We start from the raw sequence: 13,279 nt of genomic DNA on the forward strand, positions 1-13,279 counted from the left end.
ACTCTGTATAAATGTGCTGGGAAAAAAAAAAAACAAACCAAAACTGGATTGGGAAGTGAGAGCCCATAAATCTGTCACCTCTCTGGGAATGGGAATTTGCTCCATTCCCTGGATTCCCAGCAGATCCTGCTCTAATCCAGGGCTATAAATACTCCCAGTTTGCCTTCCTGGCTGACAGGGATCTCGTTAGCAGGATTTTGTGGAATTCAAAGGCTTTTTGCTCTTTGAAGGTTTGTTGGTGGAGCTGGGAGTGAGGATGACACAAGGAGAGCTGGAATCCCGTTCCTGCCGGGATCCTGAGATAATTCCTGCTCTGTGGGATGGGACCCACACTCGGTGTTCCAGGGCTGGAAGGAGCTTCCCTCCAAGCTCCTGAGCTGGTCCATCCTGAGGGACAGGGATTTTCCAGCTTTGCCAGCTCCTGGAGGGATTTTAGGAAGGAATTCCTCCCTGTGAGGGTGCTTAGAGAATGGGATGGAATTCCCAGAGCAGCTGTGGCTGCCCCTGGATCCCTGGGAGGTCCAAAGCCAGGCTGGAACAACCTGGGATAGTGGGAGGTGTCCCTGCCCTTGGGGTGGGATGGGATTTGAGGTCCCAAACCATCCTGAGGTTCTGTGACCCTAAACAGGATTTTTCTCCAAGTCTCACATCCATGATCCTGTCAGGGCAGCCCTGAGGGGTTTTGGTGTAAATCCCGAGGTTTGGGAGCTCAGACCAGGCAGGAAAAGGCTCCACTGAACTCCCACTGGCTTTCCTGTAATCCCAACTGGTTTTCTCAATTATTTCTGTGTGTGTGGGGCCAGCTCTGCCCCTCCCTGTGCCACGTCCTGGGGGTTTTGTCCTTGTCCCCAGCGGGTCCTGGTGGCACCGTGGGGCTCTCCAGAGGCATCCCTGGCACAGAGCTCCTGCTGCCAGCTGGCTCCAGGGCCTGGGATGAGTTTTCCCAATTCCCAGACAAATGGATGAGTTTTCCCAATTCCCAGACAAAGGATGAGTTTCCCCACTTGCCATCACTGCTGTTCCCTGCTGTCCCCAGGGCAGAGCCACAGCAGCAACAGGCAAACATCCTGAGCTTCCTGGTGCCTGGGACATCCCTGGCTCCCAGTGCATCCCTGCTCCAGGTGCTGCTCCCTGGCTTTTATCTGGGCTGGGTTTTGCTGTTAATGATTACACAGGGAGCGGTTCCCTCTGGAAAGCTGAGCCTGGCACTGCCCTGAGGCCTCCTGCAGCTCCAGCCCTGCTCCCCTGGTTGGTTTTTGTCATCCTTGGAAAAAAAGCTGGGATAATAATTTGTATTCTCTGCTCCCTGTGGGGTTTATTCCCTTTAAATTCCAGTGTGAATCGGGGGTTTCTCTGCCCAGAACAGAGGGATTCTCTGCTGAGGAATTAAATCCCAGAGTCCCATCTGGGGCAGGAAGGGAACACAAACCTGGCTGGGATATTTACCCTGGAGCCGACGACGTTGGTGGGGCTGGGTTTTGTCAGAGGTGTTTTCCGAGGGATAAATTAAACATTGGGAAGGGTTTTAGGGAAGCAGAGCTCTGTAACCACGTCCTGGCCACTTGTTCCAAACAAAAGCAGGAACTGATGAGGTGTGAGAGCTGTGAGGCAGCCGGGGTGTGGGGAGAACATGGGGATCTTTGTTCTGTGCCCTGGCCCCGTGTCCGTGGGGATGAGGCTCCTCAGATCCTCAAACCCTTCCCTGAATTCTCTGTTTCCTTTGCTTCTGCTGTGCTGGGGCCCAAACTCTGCCTTTTTTTTTTTTTTTCCCTTTTGCAGATGTCATTCTCTGCCACCTGACAAAGGAACAGAATGCAGCAATTTTCCCTAACCTAAATAGTGGCTCTGTATTTCCAGCTCCCCTGGAACTGGAATTAATTTAGTGTGTGGGCTTTTTAATTGGCTCGTTGTGGGGAGGAACAGAAGATGAAATGCTGCAGCTCTGCCTTCCTCTTCCCTTTCTTTCCTTAAATCTTTGTCACTCTCCTTGTCTTTCACTTCCATGAGTCGCTCAGGTTATTTTTCCCTGGTTTCTTTTGTTGAAACTCCCCTCTGCCAGCCTCAGGAATATCATGGATGGGCTGCTTCCTTCTCCTGGGACAAATCCCCTGTGGCTGCTGGAGGGAACTGGGAGTTGTTTCTCCAGTCCTGACGTTTGGGGAGGTGGGGGATGGATGGATGATGGAGGGATGGACAGACACAGGGATGGATGGATGATGGATGGATGATGGATGGATGGACAGACACAGGGATGGATGGATGATGGATGGATGATGGATGGATGGACAGACACAGGGATGGATGGATGATGGATGGATGGACAGACACAGGGATGGATGGATGGATGGATGATGGATGGACACAGGGATAAAGGATGATGGATGGATGGATGGATGATGGATGGATGGACAGACACAGGGATGGATGGATGATGGATGGATGGACACAGGGATGGAGGGATGATGGATGGATGATGGATGGATGGACACAGGGATAATGGATGATGGATGGATGGATGGATGGATGAATCCATGGATGGATGAGGGATGGATGGATGAGGGATGGATGAATCCATGGATGAATGGACATGGATGTATGGATGGATGGATGGATGGATGAATGGAGATGGATGGATGAATGGACATGGATGGATGGATGATGGATGGATGAATGGACATGGATGGATGGATGATGGATGGATGAATGGACATGGATGGATGATGGATGGAGGGATCGAATCCCTCATTCCGATGGAGCCATCTTCAGACTGGGATATGGAATTGCACAGCCTGGGAGCTGCCAGGCTTTCCCCCTCACAAAAAAAAATCTCTTGGAATCCATGTGTTCAAAGCCAGGTCTGAGTTGGTAGAAATTGGGGTTTTTTATCCCAGATTCCATGGATGAGCATGGAGAAAGCCTCAAGTGCCACCTGCATCATCCTCACTAAACCTCTCCTGTGAGGACTTTTAGGATTTCATCCCCCCTCCAAAAAAATCTCAAAGGCAGATCCTGAACATATTGAAATGTAAATAAACCACCCCAAAGGACACACTCCTCGTGTGGCTGGGTGGATTTAAATCGATTTGGAGTGGGCTGGATTCCAGCAGGGAGAAAACATGGAAAACACAGGGAAAAATGGAGATGGGAAAAGGTGTGAGGTGCTTTAAATAGTTCAGGGATGGGCTGGGATTCCAGCAGGGAAAAAACAGGGAAAATGCAGGGAAAAAATAGAGATGGGGAAAAGGTGTGGGGTGCTTTAAATAGTTCAGGGATGGGCTGGGATTCCAGCAGGGAAAAAAACAGGGAAAACACAGGGAAAACACAGGGAAAAAATGGAGATGGGGAAAAGGTGTGAGGTGCTTCAGCTGGTGGGCTCAAACCTGGTGTTGAGAGGAGCTGGAATTCCCTGCAGGATCCTTTCAATTGCTGAAAATTCTCTCAATTGTTTTTTTTTTTTTTTTTAAATTTTAGGAGATTTGTCCTTTCCCCCCTGCAGCGAGTGCCCTGTGTGCCACAGGAGGTGGGGACACCTGCCCAGGTAGGTGCCAGCAGCACCCACAGACACCCAAACACCTCCTGAGCCCCAAATCAGGGCATTTCTCACCCGAAATTTGGGTGGGAAGGATCCTAAAGCCCATCCAGTCCCTTCCCTTCCACCATCCCAGGGTGCTCCAAGCCCTGTCCAGCCTGGCCTTGCCATGGGGCAGCCACGCTGTCCATGGTCACCTGTGCCAGGTGGCACTGGGGACTGTCCCTCCACTGAGAGGTGGTGACCTGGGGACACACAGAAATCTGATGTGGAGCTGCTGCCTCTGGCTGGAATGGTTCTTCATGAAACAATTCCATTCTTTCTCCTGGAACTGGCTGATCCTTCAGCTCCCCTCCATCCCAAACCCCTCTGTGACACCACAATATCACCACTCTTTAGGTGTTTCAATATTCTCCATCTTAAAATTCTTAATTTTCAAAAAGATCTGAGTTTTCATAAGAGGATCCAAAGGTTAATCAAGGTCACGAGTCACTGACCTGCCCCAGGAGCAGCTCCAGAGGTGTTCCCCTGTTCCTCCCAGGAATACCCAGCCAGGCCAGAGTTGTTTCTTGCGCAGAAATCATTTTTTTAGGAAATTCCAGCAGGTTTTTGTCCTCAGTCCCGGCTTTAGGCTGGATTTGGAGTCTCCAAGAGAGGGCACTGTGTCCCTGGCAGTGGAGCCGTGGATGAGCTGCCAGCCCCGAGCTCCTCATCCCAGGGAGCCGAGTAATTAACTGAGACACTCATTAGCAGCTGCTTTGGGGGCTGGACATCCTCATGTGACCGCTGGTCCTTTCCCTCCATCCCTGGCAGCGCTTCCTCTTGCCTCACTTTGCTAAAAAAAAATCCCAAAAATGTCTCTTCCCTGTCCCACTTTGCCCTGGTTTGTGCACTTGGGGTGTCCTCCAGGAAGGGACAGATGTGGGGTCCCTGGGAGCCTCGCTGGGAGTCACAGGTTTCATCCAAACCAGGAGGAAAACATGGAAAAAACAAAAAGAGGAAAACTCAGGGAGGTTGTTCTCGTTGTAATTTCTTGTGGGAAATGTTCGTGCTGCGGCTCAGAGCAAATCTTTGTTCACAAATTTGTGTGGAAGTAAGTGGGGATTTTATTTCTTCATTTCTCCAGCCCCAGGTGCTCAGGAGGGACCTGAGAGGAGGATTTGAAGCTCTGCCCTGGATGTTTTGGGGTGGTTGCCCTGGTGTCATTGTTGGATAATTTGCTATTTATAGGGGGATATTTTTAGGGATGTGACAAGTCCGGCTCTGGACCTGGATCTGGGGATATTTATGGAGCACAAAGGGGCAGAATTGAAGCTGTGGTGCTGCTCCAAGGAGGGGATTTAGTCCTGGGAGTGAGCTGAGCATCCAGAGAGACACCCAGGGGCTGGAGCCAGGCCAGGGAGGGGGCTGGAGAATTCCTGAGGGAGATGGAAAAGGGATTGGAGAACTCTAGAGAGAGTTGGGAATTCCTGAAGGAGCTGGGAAGGGGCTGGAGAATTCCTGAGAGGTGGAAAAGGGCTGGAGAATTCCTGAGGGAGATGAGAAGGGGATTGGAGAACTCTAGAGAGAGTTGGGAATTCCTGAAGGAGCTGGGAAGGGGCTGGAGAATTCCTGAGAGGGCTGGGAAGGGGCCCAGCCTGGAGAAAAGCAGGATCAGAGGGACATTCCCAATGTCCCCAAGTCCCCAAGAGAAGGGGACAGGAGGGGCTCTGCTCCCAGGGGACACCAGGACAGGAGGGGACAGCCCCAGGGAGCTCCAGGTAGGACAGCAGCAGGAATTTCCTCCTGGAAAGGGTTGTTAAACCTTGGGAAGAGCTGCCCAGGGAGGTTTGGGGTCCCCATCCCTGGAGGTGGGGACAAGGTGGGGGTCAGGCACTGCCTGGTGATCCCAGAGATCTTTTCCAGCCTCAATGACCCCGTGCTCCTGATTTTTTTCCCCCTTTTTTAATCTCTTTGTGATGCCAGTCAGGACTCTCACACACCTTTCTGATTTTTAGGAGCAGCTTTTCATGCTCTCAGTTCTCCCCCCATTCCTGAAGTGACACAAATCCCCTTTTTTTGGGACTTTTATCCTGCAGAAATGGAGCTGCCCTGGCTGAGGAATCGCAGGTGGATCCCATTTCCCAAGGATCATTAAGACATTTAATTTTTTCACTAATTGCCTGTATAAAATTGCTGATCCTGGAAGATTGAGGGCACTTGTGTAACACAAACCACATTGAAACAACCTCAGAAGTTGCTCTGAGGTGAAACAGCCACGTTTAAACCCAAACCTTGCATCCAAATCCTTCCTCTGGATATTTTCCTCCTTTCCCTGTTTTCTGTGGTGAACTTTTCCCAGCTGGGAGGAAAAATGGGAATATTCCCTCCCTGGGGAGTGTTTGCTTCAGTTGGTTTATCAGGATTCTTTTTGTGGGGTGTTTTTAGGGATTTTAAACAACTTGATACTTAATATTTTACTGGAGAAATTCCCAAATTGTTGGAACAACCTATGGAACAACTCTGCAGCCTTGAGCTGCTCTGAGAACACTGCAAAGCAAATTCCTGCTGGCTTTTCCAGCAGCCCTCCAGGAATCCCAAACCTCAGCATCCCATCTGGTATTTCCAGTGCCAGGAATTCCCCTCAGCTGGATCCTCTTTCACCTCCTCTTCCCCTTCCACGCAGTTGTTGGTGTGCATTTCAAAATCCCTGCTGTTTTTGGCATGTTGTTGGTGTGGATTTTAAAATCCCTGTCATTTTTAGGATGCTGTTGGTGTGGATTTTAAAATCCCTGTCATTTTTGGGATGCTGTTGGTGTGGATTTTAAAATCCCTGTCATTTTTGGGATGCTGTTGGTGTGGATTTTAAAATCCCTGTCATTTTTGGGATGCTGTTGGTGTGGATTTTTAAATTCCTGTCGTTTTTGGCATGTTGTTGGTGTGGATTTTAAAATCCCTGTCGTTTTTGGGATGCTGTTGGTGTGGATTTTTAAATTCCTGCTGTTTTTGGGATGTTGTCAGTGACAGAAGAGAGCCCCTTTGGATCCTGGCAGAGGCTTTGGGCTGAAATAATTCAATAATTCCATTAAACCTCAGGAGCAGGGAAGGGGATTGTCCCTGGTTTGATCTGGTTGGAACAGCTGCAGGCATTTGCTAAAACTGGAGGATTTAAATACAAATTTAATTTTTTGTTGTTGCTGTTTTGCCCTCAAAAAGGCGGAAAAGGTGATTTTTAATTTTTTTTTTTTTTTTTGGATGAAAGGAAGCTGGAAAGTCAAAGCCATCCCTGGAGTACCCCGAGCAGGGGGAGCTGCTGCTCCAGCACAGTTTGTTCCGTGAGCGTGGGGACATTTTTAAAATCTCATTTTCCAAACAACTCCTGGAAATTGGCATCCCAGAAGCAAAAACTCTTTTAAAAATAGCTCTGAAATGAGCCCTGTTGTTTCCATGGCCCCTTGTCCTGAGGATCCCTGAAACTCTGGAGGGGTTTGAGGAGATTCTGCTGAGCAGAATCCCCAAACATTTCCTGAGGAATGGTTTCCTGTGAGGAATGAGCTCCTGCTGCTGGAATGCTGCTCTCTGCAGGGTTTATTTTAAATTTTTTCCCCTCTTTTTCTCAGAGGAAAAGCAATTCCTGGGCAGGAATGCCTGAGAGGGTTGGAAAAATCCCTTGGAATATCCCAGGTGGGGAAATGTGCAGCTCCTTTTCCTTGGATCCACAAGGCATTCCACATTTTAACTCCACTTCTGCATTAATCTGGTTTATTTTCCCTGGTCTGGAATTTCACCTTTCCCCCCACACAGCTCCACCTGTGCACAGGTGTGTGAAGTGGGGTGCCCTACTCAGAAATCCCAAAATTCCTGAGCCTTCCAGGGGCAGGATTTGCTTATGGAAAGATTTTAAAATGCCAAGTGTGGTCACTTAGGTCCTGTGCTCAATTTCCTGAGCTCAGATCCCTGGGGGTGTGAATCCTGCAGACCCTTTTTGCTTCCCTCTCCTCCAATTCTTCCCTTTTTAGGACTTCAAAAAAATATTCCAGAGCCCGTTGCCAGCACAGACTTCCCAATGAGCTTCCAACAGCAAATGAGTGCTGGCTGAAGCAGCTTTCCCAAAAAAAAAAAAACCCAAAAAACCCATCTGGAAAAGGGCACAGGGAAAGAAGGATCTGCTCATCCCCTGGAGGAGCTGCCAGGGAAAAGTTCACGTCTGAAGCTCTGCCCTGGATGTTTTGGGGTGGTTGCCCTGGTGCCATTGTTGGATAATTTGCTATTTATAGGGGGATATTTTTAGGGATGTGACAAGTCCGGCTCTGGACCTGGATCTGGGGATATTTATGGAGCACAAAGGGGCAGAATTGAAGCTGTGGTGCTGCTCCAAGGAGGGGATTTAGTCCTGGGAGTGAGCTGAGCATCCAGAGAGACACCCAGGGGCTGGAGCCAGGCCAGGGAGGGGGCTGGGAAAGGGCTGGAGAATTCCAGCAGCATGGAATTCCTACAGAACAGAATTCCAGGGGCTGGAGAATTCCTGCAGCATGGAATTCCAGGGGCACAGAATTCCAGGGACACAGAATTCCTACAGAACAGAATTCCAGCAGCACGGAATTCCAGGGGCACAGAACTCCAGGGGCACAGAATTCCAGGGACACAGAATTCCAGCAGCAGAGAACTCCTGCAGCACAGAATTCCAGGGGCACAGAATTCCTACAGAACAGAACTCCAGCAGCACAGAATTCCAGGGGCACAGAATTCCAGCAGCAGAGAACTCCTGCAGCACAGAACTCCTGCAGCACAGAATTCCAGGGGCACAGAATTCCTGCAGCACAGAATTCCAACAGCACAGAACTCCTGCAGCACAGAATTCCAGGGGCACAGAATTCCAGCAGCACAGAATTCCAACAGCACAGAATTCCTGCTGCTGAGCTGGGAGCTCCTCCTGGAAAGGCTCCTGCTCCTTCCCCCAGCATTCCTGGCTCCAGGGGGGAATTCTGGCTGGGTGGGCTGCAGGATCCGGTTTCCTTCCTGGCTCTGGCTCTCCAGGATGCTTCACATTCCCAACTGTTGGTGCAAAAAACCCATCTGGAAAAGGGCACAGGGAAAGAAGGATCTGCTCATCCCCTGGAGGAGCTGCCAGGGAAAAGTTCACGTCTGAAGCTCTGCCCTGGATGTTTTGGGGTGGTTGCCCTGGTGCCATTGTTGGATGCTTCCAGGGACCTGGGGAAGGAATTCCCCTTCCTGCTGCCCACACCCGCTCAGAGGCTTCTCTGAAAGGGACGGTTCTGCCTTGGCAGGGTCAGGGAAGGAAGGAAGGCAGGCCAGGAAAACCTGGATAGAGCCAGGAAAACCTGGGTACAGGCAGGGAAACCTGGAGAGAGGCAGGGAAAACTGGATACAGACAGGGAAACCTGGAGAGAGGCAGGGAAAACTGGAGAGAGGCAGAGAAACCTGGACAGAGCAAGGGAAACCTGGAGAGAGCCAGGGAAACCTGGAGAGAGACAGGGAAACCTGGAGAGAGCCAGGGAAACCTGGAGAGAGACAGGGAAACCTGGATACAGGCAGGGAAACCTGGATAGAACCAGGGAAACCTGGAGAGAGGCAGAGAAACCTGGAGAGAGACAGGGAAACCTGGATAGGACCAGGAAAACCTGGATACAAGCAGGAAAACCTGGATAGGACCAGGAAAACCTGGATAGGACCAGGAAAACCTGGATACAAGCAGGAAAACCTGGATAGGACCAGGAAAACCTGGATACAAGCAGGATTTTGCCCCGGCTGTCAGTGTGACATTCCCAGCAGGAATTGCCAGTTGTGGGGAGGGGGCAGAGCCTTCCCAAGCCCTCCAGGCCCAGACCCAGGGAGTGTTTCCCGGAGGAAATGGCCACGTCTGGGGCACAGGGAAGCCTCGGTGTCCCTGGGGTGTCCCCATGTCCCCAGAGCGTGTCCCTGTGTCCCCAGGGCATGTCCCCAGTGCGTGTCCCCAGGGTGTGTCCCTGTGTCCCCAGTTCGTGTCCCCAGTTTGTGTCCCCAGGGTGTGTCCCCGTGTCCCCAGTGCATGTCCCCAGTGCGTGTCCCTGTGTCCCCAGTTTGTGTCCCCAGTGCGTGTCCCCATGTCCCCAGTGCGTGTCCCTGTGTCCCCAGTTTGTGTCCCCAGGGCGTGTCCCCAGTGCATGTCCCCAGTTCGTGTCCCCAGTGCGTGTCTCCGTGTCCCCAGTGCGTGTCCCCAGTGCGTGTCCCCGTGTCCCCAGTGCGTGTCCCCAGCTGGGCTGGCAGCAGAGCTCCGTGCCTGTAAACAGGAGCCTGTGGAATATCCAGTTCCAAACCTTTGCACCAGGACAGGGCTGGCAGGAAGGAGGGGGCAGAGTTTATTCCAGCTGAGGTCAGCCTTGTTCTCCCTCCCAGAGCAGGGATCCTGTAAACAACGGGACAGCCAGAGATGGGATCCTGTCCCTCTGGAAAGCTCCGGGGTTGTTTTTCCCTCTGCTTGTGGTGTAGCTGCTGCCAGGTCCCCGTGGGGTCTCTGCAGGGCTCTGAGAGCAGCTGGAAACCTGAAATTTAACCATTTTTAGTGCTGGAGCCCCTGTGTTGCTTTGGGAAGGAAAACACAAAAGGAGAAACCCAAAGCAGCCAAAAATTCCAGGGAAAACCAACAGAAATAAGGCACAGGTTGTGCTGTCACTGCAGGCTTTCAGCTCAGCTCCAGCTGCCTGGGTCTGAAGGGAATTCTCATTATTGATTAATATGCCATTAATTTGTTTATTTTACCTGGGAAAACAGCCTGGCAGAGGGGTTTGGAATGGGTTTGGGGTGGTTTGGAATGGGTTTGGGGTGATTTGAAATGGGTTTGGAATGGGTTTGGGGGGGTTTGGAATGGGTTTGGGCTGGTTTGGAATCAGTTTGGAATGGGTTTGGAGGTGCTTGGGTTTGGGGTGGTTTGGAATGGGTTTGGAATGGGTTTGGGGGTGCTTGGGTTTGGGGTGGTTTGTGTGGAGCTGATTCCAGCAGCAGCAGCTTCACCTCCATGGAATGGTTTGGCTTGGAAAATCCCTGTGAAGTCAGGATGGCAGCTGAAGGTTGGCTCTTTTCCCAAAATTCCTGGTGGCATTCCCTGCCCATGGAACCTCCCGGGTGCTGCTGCATTTTGTCAGCCCCACATCCTGCTCGTGGCCCTGTTTGTTTGTCAGCTGCACTGGGCTGATGAATTCCCTGGAATTTCTGTCCTTTTGGGTCGATTGCAGGATTCTGGAGGGAGTCAGGACTGCTCCAGCAGGAGATCCTGATGATCCAGGTGCTTTTTTCCACCCCCCCATCCCCAGAATCCAGGGATTCTTGGATGGTGCTGTGGAAAACCTCCCTGGAGCAGTGGGAATGGCTGGAAGTGCCCAATTCCAGAGGCTTGGAGCAACCTGGGGCAGTGGGAAGGGTGGAACTGGCTGGGATTTGAGCTGCTTCCAGCCCAAACCATTCCAGAATTCTGTGATCCTCAGGGATTGCCCATTCCAAGGCCAGTTCTGAGCCTGGAGCTGTTTGTGCCTTTATCCCTGACTCCTTTTTGCCCTCCTGACCTGCCCCAAATTCAGCCTTTTTTTTTTGCCTGCCCTCACCTTCCTATTTCCACAGAGATCTGGCCCTGGAATGTGAAATCTGTAAAAATCCGTGTTTAAAAAAAAAAAAACCAACAAAAAAACAACAAACAAAACAACTTTAAACTGCTTTTTTTGGCCGTTCCTCATCCCTGAATCCACTGCAATCTGCAGAAGGAGGAGGTGAAAGGAGCCCTGGCCTGAACCCCAGCCCAGAATCACTGATGTGGGTTTGACTCCTTTAGAAAAACCAAAACAAAACAAGAAAAAAAAAAAAAACCAAAAAAACAAACCCAATTCTGTGATCCTCAGGGATTGCCCATTCCAAGGCCAGTTCTGAGCCTGGAGCTGTTTGTGCCTTTATCCCTGACTCCTTTTTGCCCTCCTGACCTGCCCCAAATTCAGCCTTTTTTTTTTGCCTGCCCTCACCTTCCTATTTCCACAGAGATCTGGCCCTGGAATGTGAAATCTGTAAAAATCCGTGTTTAAAAAAAAAAAAACCAACAAAAAAACAACAAACAAAACAACTTTAAACTGCTTTTTTTGGCCGTTCCTCATCCCTGAATCCACTGCAATCTGCAGAAGGAGGAGGTGAAAGGAGCCCTGGCCTGAACCCCAGCCCAGAATCACTGACGTGGGTTTGACTCCTTTAGAAAAACCAAAACAAAACAAGAAAAAAAAAAAAACCCCAAAAAAACAAACCCAAACCTGTTTGTGTTCAGCCAGCGAGCAGGGAAAACAAGCAGGGCTGGATTTCAGCTCTGATGGATTCTTGGAATTCATCCCTCGCTGGCTCCTGCTCTGACTTCAGCTGGGTTGAGCAATGTTTTACTGGGAAGGGGACGTGAGGCACGAGGGGTTCTCGGGGGGGTTTTGGGAGCTCTCCCAAGGGCAGCTCGTTCCTGCAGCCTGGGACTGAGGTTTTCTTGGAAATTCAACCTGCCAGGATGTGCTCAGGCTGAGGTTTTCTGTGCTGAAATGCTCTCTGACTGTCCCTGGAGTGATGGAAATGCTGCTTCTTTTTTCATATTTCCTCCCCCCCTCCCCAAAAAAAATGATGTAAATTCCTCTTCTTCATATTCTCATCTGAAATGGGGGAAATTCCTCCTCCCCTCTCAAAAATGGGGCAAACTCCTCCTCTCCTTCATATTCTCCTCTAAAATGGGGGAAATTCCTCCTCTTTTTCACATTTCCCCCCCCCCAAAAAAAATGATGCAAATTCCTCTTCTTCCTATTCTCCTTTAAAATGGGGGCAATTCCTCCTCTTTCCCCCCCAAAAAAAGGTGCAAACACTTCTCCCTCTCCTCATTGCCCCCTAAAATGGGGAAACACTTCCTATTCTTAACATTCCCTCCAAAAAAATGAGGCAGGCAAGCCTTTCCAACCTTTCCAACCTTTCCAACTCCTCACTCCCCTCAAAAATGGTGCAAACTTCTCTTCTTCATTTTCCCTCCCCAAAATGATACAAACCCCTTTCCCTCTCTGCTTTCCCCCCATAAAAAATGCAATTTAGACCCAAATATTTCCCTGAGCCCTCACCCAGGCCGTGGCTGTGATTTATAAAAACAGAGGAGAATTCCACAGCTTCCCTGTCATTATTCTGATTATTGATCAATAAATGTCAGCCCTGATTTTCCAGTGAATAATTGGATGTTGATCAAACCAGGGATGTCCCTCACCAACGCTGATTAATGCCATGATGGAGCAAATATCCCAAATTATAACTCCATTAATAACACAGCTCCATCTGCTCGTGCTCATGGATCTGAATTCCCATTTTTCTTGGCAGGAGGAATCCAGAAAAATCAAGGAATCCACACGGAGAACGAGGCTGCTCTGCAGTAGGAAGGTGAGCAGAGACCTCATGATTTGTCTCTTTATTGATTAATTTGCCCTTAATTGCTTCATTTGATCTGGAAAACGATCTGGATGAGGGGTTTGGAATGGGTTTGGAGGTGGATTTGGATTCTGAAGTGCTGACTGTGAGTGCTGCTGCTTATGGGGCCTCGTTATGTGCCAGCAATTACCGCGTTAATTAATTAGGGAGGGAGATCTCTGCATTCCAGAGGGGACCTGGAGTCGTGTGGGAGCTGCTGTTCCATGGGAAGCTCCGTGAAGGGCTTACTTGAGGGTTTTTGGGGTTTTTTGGGGGTTTTTTTGGCCTCGTTTGATGTTTTTTGGGGTTGTTTGGAGG

General features: G+C 50.2%; 1 protein-coding gene across 4 annotated transcripts in view; it reads left to right on the forward strand.

Moving 5' to 3' along the window:
- The window catches only part of GNG7 (G protein subunit gamma 7), a 43,441-nt gene that overhangs the window by 8,792 nt on the left and 21,370 nt on the right, over positions 1 to 13,279 (forward strand). For 3 of the 4 annotated variants that reach the window (XR_005956263.1, XR_005956264.1, XM_041480997.1), the window contains exons 2-3: positions 3,472 to 3,538; positions 12,875 to 12,934. The gene's annotated coding sequence lies outside the window, so the exon portion shown is untranslated. Of the gene's footprint in view, positions 1 to 3,471; positions 3,539 to 5,626; positions 5,635 to 12,874; positions 12,935 to 13,279 lie in introns of all 4 variants that reach the window. The other variant, XR_005956266.1, reaches the window with a different exon arrangement.

This window comes from Pyrgilauda ruficollis, unplaced genomic scaffold, assembly GCF_017590135.1.
Source record: "Pyrgilauda ruficollis isolate IOZ18807 unplaced genomic scaffold, ASM1759013v1 scaffold115, whole genome shotgun sequence".
Taxonomy (NCBI): Eukaryota; Metazoa; Chordata; class Aves; order Passeriformes; family Passeridae; genus Pyrgilauda; species Pyrgilauda ruficollis.